The 14924-nt window shown below is 48.9% G+C and overlaps 1 long non-coding RNA gene across 1 annotated transcript; it reads right to left on the minus strand.

The window, feature by feature from the left end:
- Nucleotides 1–6416: 6416 nt before the first annotated feature.
- LOC121585688 lies at nucleotides 6417–7405 on the minus strand. Its single transcript, XR_006003886.2, has 3 exons — nucleotides 7270–7405; nucleotides 7009–7160; nucleotides 6417–6619 (listed from the first exon to the last, which is right to left on the minus strand). It is a non-coding gene; the product is annotated as an uncharacterized LOC121585688 (long non-coding RNA).
- Nucleotides 7406–14924: the final 7519 nt, after the last annotated feature.

A 14924-nucleotide genomic window follows, 5' to 3' on the forward strand; every position in this document is an offset into this window, starting at 1 on the left:
AACTTTTATGATATTTGTACAATATTAAAACTTCTTAACTTCTAAGAATAATTCCCAACTTTAAAAAATAATACTTTGATTCAAAAACATTTTTCTTGGCTAGGAATGTCAGTGTTCTGTCCTTGACATTAAGATATTTTATTTGAGGAAAATCATTAATTGTGGACATTTTCAAAAACAACTGTAATCCATGGTTCCCCATGGGTTAAATCCATCTATTACACCACCAAATGTGGTTGAACACCTTAGTGACCTATGGTTCTCGTTGCTTCCATCTATGACATATTCATCTATCGCAGCGCCATGTGAGTCAGTGATGGTTTGCTGTAATTGAGGCATGGTTAGAGAAAATCATCATGGTTTGCTCTGCTGCCTTAATGGTCGTGCTAGGGTCACTTTATATAATTTATGACCACGAACCAACATCTATGTTGTACACAGGGGTATGTCATATAAAAAAGCATGAATATTGGCTCATACATACAATACGAATAACCAATGGGAACCAGGCATGAATATTGGCTCATACATACAGTATGAATAACCAATGGGAACCAGGCATGAATATTGGCACATACATACAGTATGAATAACCAATGGGAACCAGGCATGAATATTGGCCACACACAATAACCCATTAGACATTGACAGACTCTCTGAACCACACACAATAACCCATTAGACATTGACAGACTCTCTGAACCACACACAATAACCCATTAGACATTGACAGACTCTCTGAACCACACACAATAACCCATTAGACATTGACAGACTCTCTGAACCACACACAATAACCCATTAGACATTGAGGTGGAGGAGAGGTGGAGGCAGAGGTGGAGGAGAGGTGGAGGAGAGGCGGAGGAGAGGCGGAGGAGAGGCGGAGGAGAGGCGGAGGAGAGGTGGAGGAGAGGCGGAGGAGAGGCGGAGGAGAGGCGGAGGAGGGCGGAGGAGAGGTGGAGGAGAGGCGGAGGAGAGGCGGAGGAGAGGCGGAGGAGAGGCGGAGGAGGCGGAGGCGGAGGAGAGGTGGAGGAGAGGCGGAGGAGAGGCGGAGGAGAGGCGGAGGAGAGGAGAAGGAGAGGTGGAGGAGAGGTGGAGGAGAGGCGGAGGAGAGGCGGAGGAGAGGAGAAGGAGAGGTGGAGGAGAGGTTGAGGCGGAGGAGAGGTGGAGGAGAGGCGGAGGAGAGGTGGAGACGTGGAGGAGAGGTGGAGGAGAGGCGGAAGAGAGGTGGAGGAGAGGTGGAGGAGAGGCGGAGGAGAGTTGGAGGAGAGGCGGAGGAGAGGCGGAGGCGGAGGAGAGGTGGAGGAGAGGCGGAGGAGAGGTGGAGGAGAGGCGGAGGAGAGGTGGAGGTGGAGGAGAGGCGGAGGAGAGGCGGAGGAGAGGTGGAGGCGAGGAGAGGCGGAGGAGAGGTGGAGGAGAGGTGGAGGAGAGGCGGAGGAGAGGCTGGAGGAGAGGCGGAGGAGAGGCGGAGGAGAGGCGGAGGAGAGGCAGGAGGAGGTGGAGGAGAGGCGGAGGAGAGGCGGAGGAGAGGCGGAGGAGAGGCGGAGGAGAGGTGGAGGAGAGGTGGAGGCGGAGGAGAGGCGGAGGAGAGGCGGAGGAGAGGCGGAGGAGAGGTGGAGGAGAGGTGGAGGCGGAGGAGAGGCGGAGGAGAGGCGGAGGAGAGGTGGAGGAGAGGCGGGAGGAGGAGGCGGAGGAGAGGTGGAGGAGAGGTGGAGGAGAGGCGGAGGAGAGGCGGAGGAGAGGTGGAGGAGAGGTGGAGGAGAGGCGGAGGAGAGGTGGAGGAGAGGTGAAAGAGAGGCGGAGGAGAGGGGGAGGAGAGGTGGAGGAGAGGTGGAGGCGGAGGAGAGGCGGAGGAGAGGCGGAGGAGAGGCGGAGGAGAGGTGGAGGAGAGGTGGAGGCGGAGGAGAGGCGGAGGAGAGGTGGAGGAGAGGTGGAGGAGAGGTGGAGGCGGAGGAGAGGCAGAGGAGAGGCGGAAGAGAGGTGGAGGAGAGGTGGAGGAGAGGCGGAGGAGAGGTGGAGGAGAGGCGGAGGAGAGGTGGAGGAGAGGTGGAGGCGGAGGAGAGTCGGAGGAGAGGCGTAGTTTTGTCCCATGGAATAAATGTTGTAGATCTTAATGTTTTTCCACAAAATCCTGGACTATCGGACCACCATTTTATTATGTTTGCAATCGCAACAAATAATCTGCTCAACCAGGAGCATCAAAAGTCGTGCTATAAATTCTCAGACAACACAAAAATTCCTTGATGCCCTTCCAGACTCCTTCTGCCTACCCAAGGACGTCAGAGGACAAAAATCAGTTAACCACTTAACTGAGGAACTCAATTTAACCTTGCGCAATACCCTAGATGCAGTTGCACCCCTAAAAACGAAAAACATTTGTCATAAGAAACTAGCTCCCTGGTATACAGAAAATACCCGAGCTTTGAAGCAAGCTTCCAGGAAATTGGAACGGAAATGGCGCCACACCAAACTGGAAGTCTTCCGACTAGCTTGGAAAGACAGTACCGTGCAGTACCGAAGAGCCCTCACTGCTGCTCGATCATCCTACTTTTCCAACTTAATCGAGGAAAATAAGAACAATCCAAAATTTCTTTTTGATACTGTTGCAAAGCTAACTAAAAAGCTGCATTCCCCAAGAGAGGATGGCTTTCACTTCAGCAGTAATAAATTCATGAACTTCTTTGAGGAAAAGATCATGACCATTAGAAAGCAAATTACGGACTCCTCTTTGAATCTGCGTATTCCTCCAGGGCTTAGCTGTCCTGGATCTGCCAGATCTGCGAGGGCCTGGGATCGGGAGAGACACTTAAGTGTTTTAGTACTATATCTCTTGACACAATGATGAAAATAATCATGGCCTCTAAACCTTCAAGCTGCATACTGGATCCTATTCCTACTAAACTGCTGAAGGAGCTGCTTCCTGTGCTTGGCCCTCCTATGTTGAACATAATAAACAGCTCTCTATCCACCGGATGTGTACCAAACTCACTAAAAGTGGCAGTGATAAAGCCTCTCTTGAAAAAGCCAAACCTTGACCCGGAAAATATAAAAAACTATCGGCCTATATCGAATCTTCCATTCCTCTCAAAAATTTTAGAAAAAGCTGTTGCGCAGCAACTCACTGCCTTTCTGAAGACAAACAATGTATACGAAATGCTTCAGTCTGGTTTTAGACCCCATCATAGCACTGAGACTGCACTTGTGAAGGTGGTAAATGACCTTTTAATGGCGTCAGACCGAGGCTCTGCATCTGTCCTCGTGCTACTAGACCTTAGTGCTGCCTTTGACACCATCGATCACCACATTCTTTTGGAGAGACTGGAAACCCAAATTGGTCTACACGGACAAGTTCTGGCCTGGTTTAGATCTTACCTGTCGGAAAGATATCAGTTTGTCTCTGTGAATGGTCTGTCCTCCGACAAATCAACTGTACATTTCGGTGTTCCTCAAGGTTCCGTTTTAGGACCACTATTGTTTTCACTATATATTTTACCTCTTGGGGATGTTATTCGAAAACATAATGTTAACTTTCACTGCTATGCGGATGACACACAGCTGTACATTTCAATGAAACATGGTGAAGCCCCAAAATTGCCCTCGCTAGAAGCCTGTGTTTCAGACATAAGGAAGTGGATGGCTGAAAACTTTCTACTTTTAAACTCGGACAAAACAGAGATGCTTGTTCTAGGTCCCAAGAAACAAAGAGATCTTCTGTTAAATCTGACAATTCATCTTGATGGTTGTAAAGTCGTCTCAAATAAAACTGTGAAGGACCTCGGCGTTACTCTTGACCCTGATCTCTCTTTTGACGAACATATCAAGACTGTTTCAAGGACAGCTTTTTTCCATCTACGTAAGATTGCAAAAATCAGAAATTTTCTGTCCAAAAATGATGCAGAAAAATTAATCCATGCATTTGTTACTTCTAGGTTAGACTACTGCAATGCTCTACTTTCCGGCTACCCGGATAAAGCACTAAATAAACTTCAGTTAGTGCTAAATACGGCTGCTAGAATCCTGACTAGAACCAAGAAATTTGATCATATTACTCCAGTGCTAGCTTCCCTACACTGGCTTCCTGTTAAGGCAAGGGCTGATTTCAAGGTTTTACTGTTAACCTATAAAGCGTTACATGGGCTTGCTCCTACCTATCTTTCCGAGTTGGTCCTGCCGTACATACCAATACGTACGCTACGGTCACAAGACGCAGGCCTCCTAATTGTCCCTAGAATTTCTAAGCAAACAGCGGGAGGCAGGGGCTTTCTCCTATAGATCTCCATTTTTATGGAACAGTCTGCCTACCCATGTGAGAGACGCAGACTCGGTCTCAACCATTAAGTCTTTACTGAAGACTTATCTCTTCAGTAGGTCATATGATTGAGTGTAGTCTGGCCCAGGAGTGTGAAGGTGAACGGAAAGGCTCTGGAGCAACGAACAGCCCTTGCTGTCTCTGCCAGGCCGGTTCCCCTCTCTCCACTGGGGTTCTCTGCCTCTAACCCTGTTACAGGGGCTGAGTCACTGGCTTGCTGGTGCTCTTTCATGCCGTCCCTAGGAGGGGTGCGTCACTTGAGTGGGTTGAGTTACTGACGTGATCTTCCTGTCTGGGTTGGCGCCCCCCTTGGTTTGTGCTGTGGTGGAGACCTCTGTGGGCTATACTCGGCCTTGTCTCAGGATTGTAAGTTGGTGGTTGAGGATATCCCTCTAGTGGTGCGGGGGCTGTGCTTTGGCAGAGTGGGTGGGGTTATATCCTTCCTGTTTGGCCCTGTCCGGGGTTTCTTCGGATGGGGCCACAGTGTCTCCCGGACCGCTCCTGTCTCAGCCTCCAGTATTTATGCTGCAGTAGTTTATGTGTCGGGGGCTGGGGTTAGTTGGTTATACCTGGAGTACTTCTCCTGTCTTATCCAGTGTCCTGTGTGAATTTAAGTATGCTCTCTCTAATTCTATCGTTCTCTCTTTCTCTCTGAGAACCTGAGCCCTAGGACCATACGTCAGGACTACCGGGCATGCTGACACCTTGCTGTCCCCAGTCCGCCTGGCCTTGCTGCTATTCCAGTTTCAACTGTTCTGCCTGCGGTTACGAAACCCCTACCTGTCCCAGACCTGCTGTTTTCAACTCTTAATGATCGGCTATGAAAAGCCAACTGAGAGACCTGAGCCCTAGGACCATACGTCGGGACTACCGGCCGTGGTGACTCCTTGCTGTCCCCAGTCCGCCTGGCCTTGCTGCTATTCCAGTTTCAACTGTTCTGCCTGCGGTTATGGAACCCCTACCTGTCCCAGACCTGCTGTTTTCAACTCTTAATGATCGGCTATGAAAAGCCAACTGAGATTTATTCCTGATTATTATTTGACCATGCTTGTCACTTATGAACATTTTTGAACATCTTGGCATGGTTCTGTTATAATCTCCACCCGGCACAGCCAGAAGAGGACTGGCCACCCCTCATAGCCTGGTTCCTCTCTAGGTTTCTTCCTAGGTTTTGGCCTTTCTAGGGAGTTTTTCCTAGCCACCGTGCTTCTACACCTGCATTACTAGCTGTTTGGGGTTTTAGGCTGGGTTTCTGTACAGCACTTCGAGATATTAGCTGATGTACGAAGGGCTATATAAAAAATAAAATTGATTGAATTGCGTAGGAGAGGCGGAGGAGAGGCGGAGGAGAGGCGGAGGAGAGGTGGAGGAGAGGCGGAGGAGAGGTGGAGGAGAGGCGGAGGAGAGGTGGAGGAGAGGCAGAGGAGAGGTGGAGGAGAGGCGGAGGAGAGGTGGAGGTGGAGGAGAGGCGGAGGAGAGGCGGAGGAGAGTTGGAGGAGAGGTGGAGGAGAGGTGGAGGAGAGGTGGAGGAGAGGCGGAGGATAGGTGGAGGAGAGGTGGAGGCGGAGTAGAGGCGGAGGAGAGGCGGAGGAGAGGTGGAGGAGAGGCGGAGGAGAGGTGGAGGAGAGGCGGAGGAGAGGCGGAGGAGAGGTGGAGAGGCGGAGGAGAGGCGGAGGAGAGGTGGAGGAGAGGCGGAGGAGAGGTGGAGGAGAGGTGGAGGCGGAGGAGAGGTGGAGGAGAGGCGGAGGAGAGGTGGAGGAGAGGTGGAGGAGAGGTGGAGGAGAGGCGGAGGAGAGGTGGAGGAGAGGTGGAGGAGAGGTGGAGGCGGACGAGAGGTGGAGGAGAGGTGGAGGCGGAGGAAAATTTTTCACAGGTGTATAGGAAAACATTTACCTTAGATCAGGGTTCCCCAATTAGATTTCCAAAAGGGCCCAATTTGGTCAGGCATGCCAAGCAGAGGGCCAACATGTTTGTTTTTTTGGCGACAGTTTTATGTTTTATCAGTTTTCACTTCTATTGTGATTTTATAATTATTAGTGTTGGTGTTAGGAGTCACATAAGAGAAAAACAAAAATACTGAATTAGTCCAAAACCAACTTTTTAATTATGAAATGCCCCTGGAGCATATTCTGTGCAAACAGTCAGCAAACAAAAAGTCCAGCAAACACATTCACACACACACACACACACACACACACACACACACACACACACACACACACACACACACACACACACACACACACACACACAGCGGCCACTTCTGTCTGGAACACCCATGCTTTGGATATCTGCGTTCAGGCGGTCTTTCTAAGAGAAGAGACAGAAGGACAAACACAGACAGACAGAGATTTTTAATTAGGTACTTTTCAAATGTGTTATCAGAATATGCCACATTAGTTTTTAACTTTTAAAATATGTGAACCAAATAATATCAAGCTGTTAACAACCAAAAGTGTTTGATATTAATGTGACAATATAATTAATTAGCTTTTATTTGTGTATTATTTTTTTATTGCTGTGTATTAAGTTTTACATTTTACTAATTAGTTGGATGCCATTTACTTGTATTTAAGCTGTGTAGCATATTTAGTAGGAAACATGCTATTAAATATGAAATGGTTATTTCATTGTAATAATTATTATACCAAAAGAAGATTGAAAAATAGCAAAAAAATAATTGGATCTGGTTCACTCACCAATCAGTGAGAGAAGTGAGAGCGACGGGATGAGGCAACCTTTCTGATGTCAGGGTTGTATTATGTTGTGGCAATCCTGAGGCACTGTCCAAGATGTGAATCTGAGAGTCTGTTTCTGTCCTGGCTCTTGATAGCATTCATTGAAGAAAATGCTGATTCACAGATGTATGTTCAGGGGAACATCGTGAGTAGGAGCATTGCAATACCTCTGGTGTTTTTAAAACGAGCTTGGGGAACCACGTTGATCCAAAAGTCACTCACCAGTGCATCCTTGTGTTGAGCTTTGAGCAAATCAGATGTTCCCATCTCCAAGATTTCCATCTGAAGAGCAGCCTCATCTATGGAAGGCACCAGCTTTTTGGCCTCTGCAGTCCACTGGCCGTCAGCTGACACAGAAAACGGCCGTCTTACGAAGAGAAGGATGTCAGCTGAGAGTTTAGGGGAGCTTTCAACTCTTTCCTTGAAGTTTTCTGCCAGCCTGGACACAAAATCCTTCACTGCTGGGATCTTCCTGCATTTTATTCTTCTCACAATGCTCACGCAGACGTGGAAAGTGCAACTTTCTCCCATGAATGTCTCTCTCCAGGAGGTGCAGCTTTGACCCGGAAAGCTTCAACCGCCTCATACATGTCAGCAACAGTGTGGTTCTTGCCTTGTAGTCGCAGGTTAAAGGTGATTTAGATGAGACATGATGTCACACAAAAAAAGTAACATCTGATATCACCTTGTTGTCAGTTAAAAAGCTCAAAAAGTCGCTGGCTTTTTGGCTCTGCAGGGCTGGATAAAAATGACATCATCACGCAGGTCACACACCCTCTCCAACACACAGCCTTGGCTCAGCCAGCGAACGTCATTGTGGAGCAAAAGATCCTTGTGTTCAGCTGACATTTCCTCGAGTAATGCTCTAAAAAGGTGATGCTGCAGACTAGAGCTCTCACGGACAAAGTTAACTGGTCGAGTCACAGTGTCCGTGGTCTCTTTCATTTTTCCACACAGTTTTGCGCACAAAACTGACTTGTGAATAATGCAGTGAAATGCCAGGAGTGCTGGGTTAACGGCAGAAAGCCTGCTTACCAAGCCCTGGCGGTGTCCCACCATTGACGGAGCCCCGTCGGTAACAACAGAGACAATTTTACTCACATCTAAGCCATTCCTTTCGAAGAACTGTGTCAGCTGGTTGAATATTATTTCCCCGGTTGTACGCCCGGGTAGAGAAATCAAACACAGCAGCTCCTCCCAGAACATCTTCCCATCAAAAGATCTTGCGAACACAGACAGCTGTTCCATGTCGGTTCGGTCACAGACAGCTGTTCCATGTCGGTTCGGTCACAGACAGCTGTTCCATGTCGGTTCGGTCACAGACAGCTGTTCCATGTCGGTTCGGTCACAAGACCAGTCTATTGCCAGTGAGAATGCTTCGGTTTTCCTCAAATCTGTGAGTAGACTGGAAAAGCACTCCTCCGCTAAAACTTCGACTCTTCTGGTTGCCGTGTTAGCCGACAGCGGCACTTGCTTCAACAGCTCAACAACTTTTTTTTTTTTATTGGTTCCTCTTGGTTTAAAACTTCGGCAGCAATGTCGATTGCACATTGTTTAATTAACTCTGCATCGGCGAATGGCTTCTTAGCTCTTGCAAGCTTCCAGGAAACGTGTAATGAGGCAGCTGTTGCGCTCTCTTGTGCCGATGTTGTTTTACACATAGTTAAAACAGAGTGCTTGTATGACGTTAACATGCTTGCAATTTTTGGTTTGCGCTGGTCAGATTTTTCTGGGTAGTTTGCATTAAAACTGGCAGCATGAATAGTGTTAAAATGACGCTTCAGATTGTCCGCTTTGATTACAGCTACAGTCTGCATGCATATTAAGCATGTGGGCATAGCACTGTTGTGGTCCGGTAAAAAAAAAAGCAATACCTCTCAGTCCAGTCAGTTTTGAACTGACGGTTCTCCTGGTCTACCTTGCGTATCTTGGCCAATGCCATGTTGGTTTGACTGGATTTAATACTTTTTTGTGAGGAAGTGGTCAGTCCTTTTGATGAAAGAGGGTTAACTGGCGAGCGGCTGCGGCTACTGTATGTGTGTGAGACACTACACTAGGTAGCTAGTCGAGTGGAGACGAGTACGCAAGTCTTACGTATGCACGCGGTAAAGGCCACAGGTCAAGGTGTGGGATCATTTCAAAATAAAGCAGAGCCGTGGATATTAAATTCATTTTCATTATAACAAGTGAATGCCAATGCTGTCAGTGTGGGCCAGACATTTGGCTCTTGCGGGCCGGATCTGGCCCGCGGGCCGCTTATTGGGGTTGGCTACCTTAGAGTCTGTTGACGCACCCGTTTGTCAATCTAAGTAACATAATGAAAAAATCCCATCAAAATCTGTCAATTTAATCTACAGATTGCTGTTTGCATGGGCTGCGTCTCAGTCCCACCACCTCCGCCTGCGTCTGCCTTCTGCATCTGCGGCGGAAGGTCCTGGCTACAGTGATGTCTGGCAGAACATCAGACATCCCAAAAGGGAAAGGTGAGACTCTCGCGAACCCAATGGTGTTCTCCGTTTGGCTCTACGACCCTCACAAGCCCCACCGGACTCATCTGAAGTAGGTACCACTGATGTGCCAACCTCTGTCCGTAGTGACAGAATAGTGGCTACAAAACTCTATGGAAAGATGAGATTCTCACAAACACGAATGGTGTTCTCCGTTTTGCTCTAAATGTCACGGGACTTGTCTGAAGGTAACCGGTACCGGTTTTTAAAAAAATGAATGGAAGTATGGAGGTAGTTTTGTGTCCAAAAAACTAAAATATTTCCTGAGCTTCCTTATATCTTCTAGATATAGGACAGACACTCCAAAACCGTATTCCTTGTGATACATTTATTGACTGTCTGCTTTGTCATTTCTGAATGTGTTATTCAATACGTTTCTATGGGCTACAGTACTAAAGGCTAAATTCAATATTTTATCCCCCCAAAAAATGTATATTAATTATTATTTATTTATTATAATTTGTTTCTACCTGCAGGGGTCCTACAATTCAAAATCAAATATCTAAATGATCCATGGTATGACCATCTTAAATCAATTCCATATGTTAGCGTAGTAGAACCTCTCTTCAGTCATAACTTGTTGCCCTAGAAGACAAAGAAATGATAATACATAATAGATCGGTACTCAGAAGAATAAATGTCATGATAGAATGAATGAATGCGTCAATCATCTAGCTAACATCTGTAAAGCTTTTCTCTGTCAATGTTGCTCCTCTCGACGGGACCGGGGAGAAAACGCTCTAATCAGGGTAGCCAAAATATTATTCCCTTGCAAACACTTTCAGATTAAATGCAGTAAAAACTCAAATCCATGTTTCTGATAAAAATTTAATTTGTCATTGATGCATATTTTACGTGGTTGAAATACTGACAGCTGTTATGTAAAATAATAGATCACTGAATAAGACACCCATATTCGCATTTGCTCGAAATACTGAAAGAAATACCTCTTACCATATCGCTCCACCCCTTTTTCCCGAGACAATCATTGCACTGCAAGAAATACTTACTTCTGCAGGAGTTCATTTCACATTAGGCTACATGTGATGTTATAGGCAATGGCAGTGTCCAGATTTCAGTTAGTATTCAATTTAACCCAAGTTCAAAGGTATCATTTTATCTCTCTCCCTTTCAGCTGTCTCATTTCAACTCTCTCATTTGCCGGCAAAGTAAACATGTTATAATGTGATATATACTAGTCTCTCACAATATCACAATGTTTTCACAATAAACAAGTCATTCACAATAATACTCAGAGCAGGCATAGTCATGGAGACAGTCTCTCACAGTGTCACATTAAACTTCAAGGTTGATTTGTTATTTGTTCTGAAGGTAAAGGATAGTTTACGTAGTGCGATGAACTAGTAGCCACACATACCGCCTGGTCTCATAGACTCACACACCGCCTGGTCTCATAGACTCACACACCGCCTGGTCTCATAGACTCACACACCGGCCTGGTCTCATAGACTCACACACCGCCTGGTCTCATAGACTCACACATCGCCTGGTCTCATAGACTCACACACCGCCTGGTCTCATAGACTCACACACCGCCTGGTCTCATAGACTCACACACCGGCCTGGTCTCATAGACTCACACACCGCCTGGTCTCATAGACTCACACACCGGCCTGGTCTCATAGACTCACACACCGGCCTGGTCTCATAGACTCACACACCGGCCTGGTCTCATAGACTCACATACCGGCCTGGTCTCATAGACTCACATACCGCCTGGTCTCATAGACTCACACACCACCTGGTCTCATAGACTCACACACCGGCCTGGTCTCATAGACTCACATACCGCCTGGTCTCATAGACTCACACACCGCCTGGTCTCATAGACTCACACACCGCCTGGTCTCATAGACTCACATACCGCCTGGTCTCATAGACTCACACACCGCCTGGTCTCATAGACTCACACACCGGCCTGGTCTCATAGACTCACACACCGGCCTGGTCTCATAGACTCACATACCGGCCTGGTCTCATAGACTCACACACCGGCCTGGTCTCATAGACTCACACACCGGCCTGGTCTCATAGACTCACATACCGGCCTGGTCTCATAGACTCACACACCGGCCTGGACTCATAGACTCACATACCGCCTGGTCTCATAGACTCACACACCGGCCTGGTCTCATAGACTCACATACCGCCTGGTCTCATAGACTCACACACCGCCTGGTCTCATAGACTCACACACCGCCTGGTCTCATAGACTCACATACCGCCTGGTCTCATAGACTCACACACCGCCTGGTCTCATAGACTCACATACCGCCTGGTCTCATAGACTCACACACCGCCTGGTCTCATAGACTCACACACCGGCCTGGTCTCATAGACTCACACACCGGCCTGGTCTCATAGACTCACACACCGGCCTGGTCTCATAGACTCACATACCGGCCTGGTCTCATAGACTCACACACCGGCCTGGTCTCATATACTCACACACCGGCCTGGTCTCATAGACTCACATACCGGCCTGGTCTCATAGACTCACACACCGGCCTGGTCTCATAGACTCACACACCGGCCTGGTCTCATAGACTCACACACCGGCCTGGTCTCATAGGACTCACACACCGGCCTGGTCTCATAGACTCACACACCGGCCTGGTCTCATAGACTCACACACCGGCCTGGTCTCATAGACTCACACACCGGCCTGGTCTCATAGACTCACACACCGGCCTGGTCTCATAGACTCACACACCCGGCCTGGTCTCATAGACTCACACACCGCCTGGTCTCATAGACTCACACACCGGCCTGGTCTCATAGACTCACACACCGCCTGGTCTCATAGACTCACATACCGGCCTGGTCTCATAGACTCACACACCGCCTGGTCTCATAGACTCACACACCGGCCTGGTCTCATAGACTCACATACCGGCCTGGTCTCATAGACTCACACACCGGCCTGGTCTCATAGACTCACACACCGGCCTGGTCTCATAGACTCACACACCGGCCTGGTCTCATAGACTCACACACCGGCCTGGTCTCATAGACTCACACACCGGCCTGGTCTCATAGACTCACACACCGGCCTGGTCTCATAGACTCACACACCGGCCTGGTCTCATAGACTCACACACCGGCCTGGTCTCATAGACTCACACACCGGCCTGGTCTCATAGACTCACACACACCGGCCTGGTCTCATAGACTCACACACCGGCCTGGTCTCATAGACTCACACACCGGCCTGGTCTCATAGACTCACACACCGGCCTGGTCTCATAGACTCACACACCGGCCTGGTCTCATAGACTCACACACCGGCCTGGTCTCATAGACTCACACACCGGCCTGGTCTCATAGACTCACATACCGGCCTGGTCTCATAGACTCACACACCGGCCTGGTCTCATAGACTCACACACCGGCCTGGTCTCATAGACTCACATACCGGCCTGGTCTCATAGACTCACACACCGGCCTGGTCTCATAGACTCACACACCGGCCTGGTCTCATAGACTCACACACCGGCCTGGTCTCATAGACTCACACACCGGCCTGGTCTCATAGACTCACATACCGGCCTGGTCTCATAGACTCACACACCGGCCTGGTCTCATAGACTCACATACCGGCCTGGTCTCATAGACTCACATACCGGCCTGGTCTCATAGACTCACATACCGGCCTGGTCTCATAGACTCACACACCGGCCTGGTCTCATAGACTCACATACCGGCCTGGTCTCATAGACTCACACACCGGCCTGGTCTCATAGACTCACATACCGGCCTGGTCTCATAGACTACACACCGGCCTGGTCTCATAGACTCACATACCGGCCTGGTCTCATAGACTCACACACCGGCCTGGTCTCATAGACTCACACACCCGGCCTGGTCTCATAGACTCACACACCGGCCTGGTCTCATAGACTCACATACCGGCCTGGTCTCATAGACTCACACACCGGCCTGGTCTCATAGACTCACACACCGGCCTGGTCTCATAGACTCACACACCAGCCTGGTCTCATAGACTCACATACCGGCCTGGTCTCATAGACTCACACACCGGCCTGGTCTCATAGACTCACACACCGGCCTGGTCTCATAGACTCACACACCGGCCTGGTCTTATAGACTCACACACCGGCCTGGTCTCATAGACTCACACACCGGCCTGGTCTCATAGACTCACACACCGGCCTGGTCTCATAGACTCACACACCGGCCTGGTCTCATAGACTCACATACCGGCCTGGTCTCATAGACTCACACACCGGCCTGGTCTCATAGACTCACATACCGGCCTGGTCTCATAGACTCACATACCGGCCTGGTCTCATAGACTCACACACCGGCCTGGTCTCATAGACTCACACACCGGCCTGGTCTCATAGACTCACATACCGGCCTGGTCTCATAGACTCACATACCGGCCTGGTCTCATAGACTCACATACCGGCCTGGTCTCATAGACTCACATAGTAAACTTAAATCCAAGACACACCAAATTAGTATGATATGTTACATTTGGTCTGGCTGCATAATATAATAATAATAATAATAATAATAATAATAATAATAATATGCCATTTAACAGATGCTTTTATCCAAAGCGACTTACAGTCATGCTGTTATGATTTAACTGGATAGAACCCAAATGCAGACAAGTACACCAAGCCAGAGAAGTTTTAACAGGTTTATTATAATGTTCAATAGTCCAGGTTTCCAATAAATGGGGAAGAGCAAGTCCAGGTTACAGGGAGGGTACAGATCCAGGTCAGGGCAGGTGTGGTACCGTAATGTCCTAGTGTCCGTGGTGAGTCCAAAGGAGAGGCCCGATAGTGGAGAGCAGGATGGTGGTGGCAGGAGTGAAGCGGAGGCAGGAGTCAGGTTCCAAATATCTGTGGCACAGGAGAAAAAGTAAATAAACAGTCCAAAAAACACAAGAGCGAAAACAGACAGGTTGAGTCGGCAGCGAGACTAACATGGTTGTCTTGACTATGATCTGACGATGAGTGGAAAGTTTGACCGGGTCTTAAAGGCTGAGGTGATTATGGTGAATGAGCTGCAGCTGGAACCCTGACTCCCGCACACCAGACTTCACTCCTGCAATCAAGGACAGACAGAGGGGGAGGGGGAGAGCAGAGAGAGAGCTACCTAGCAGCAGTAGGCCTAACAGTACCCCCCCTACGGACGCCACCTGGCGGCCGACAGGGTTTACCAGGATGTAACCTATGAAACTCACGAACCAGAGCAGGATCCACAATGAAGCTCCTGGGCACCCAGGAACGTTCCTCAGGACCATAACCCTCCCAATCCACCAGGTACTGGAAACCACGACCCCGGCGGCGAACATCCAGAAGTCGCCGGACAGTG

Source organism: Coregonus clupeaformis, chromosome 17, assembly GCF_020615455.1.
Source record: "Coregonus clupeaformis isolate EN_2021a chromosome 17, ASM2061545v1, whole genome shotgun sequence".
In the NCBI taxonomy this organism is placed as follows: domain Eukaryota; kingdom Metazoa; phylum Chordata; class Actinopteri; order Salmoniformes; family Salmonidae; genus Coregonus; species Coregonus clupeaformis.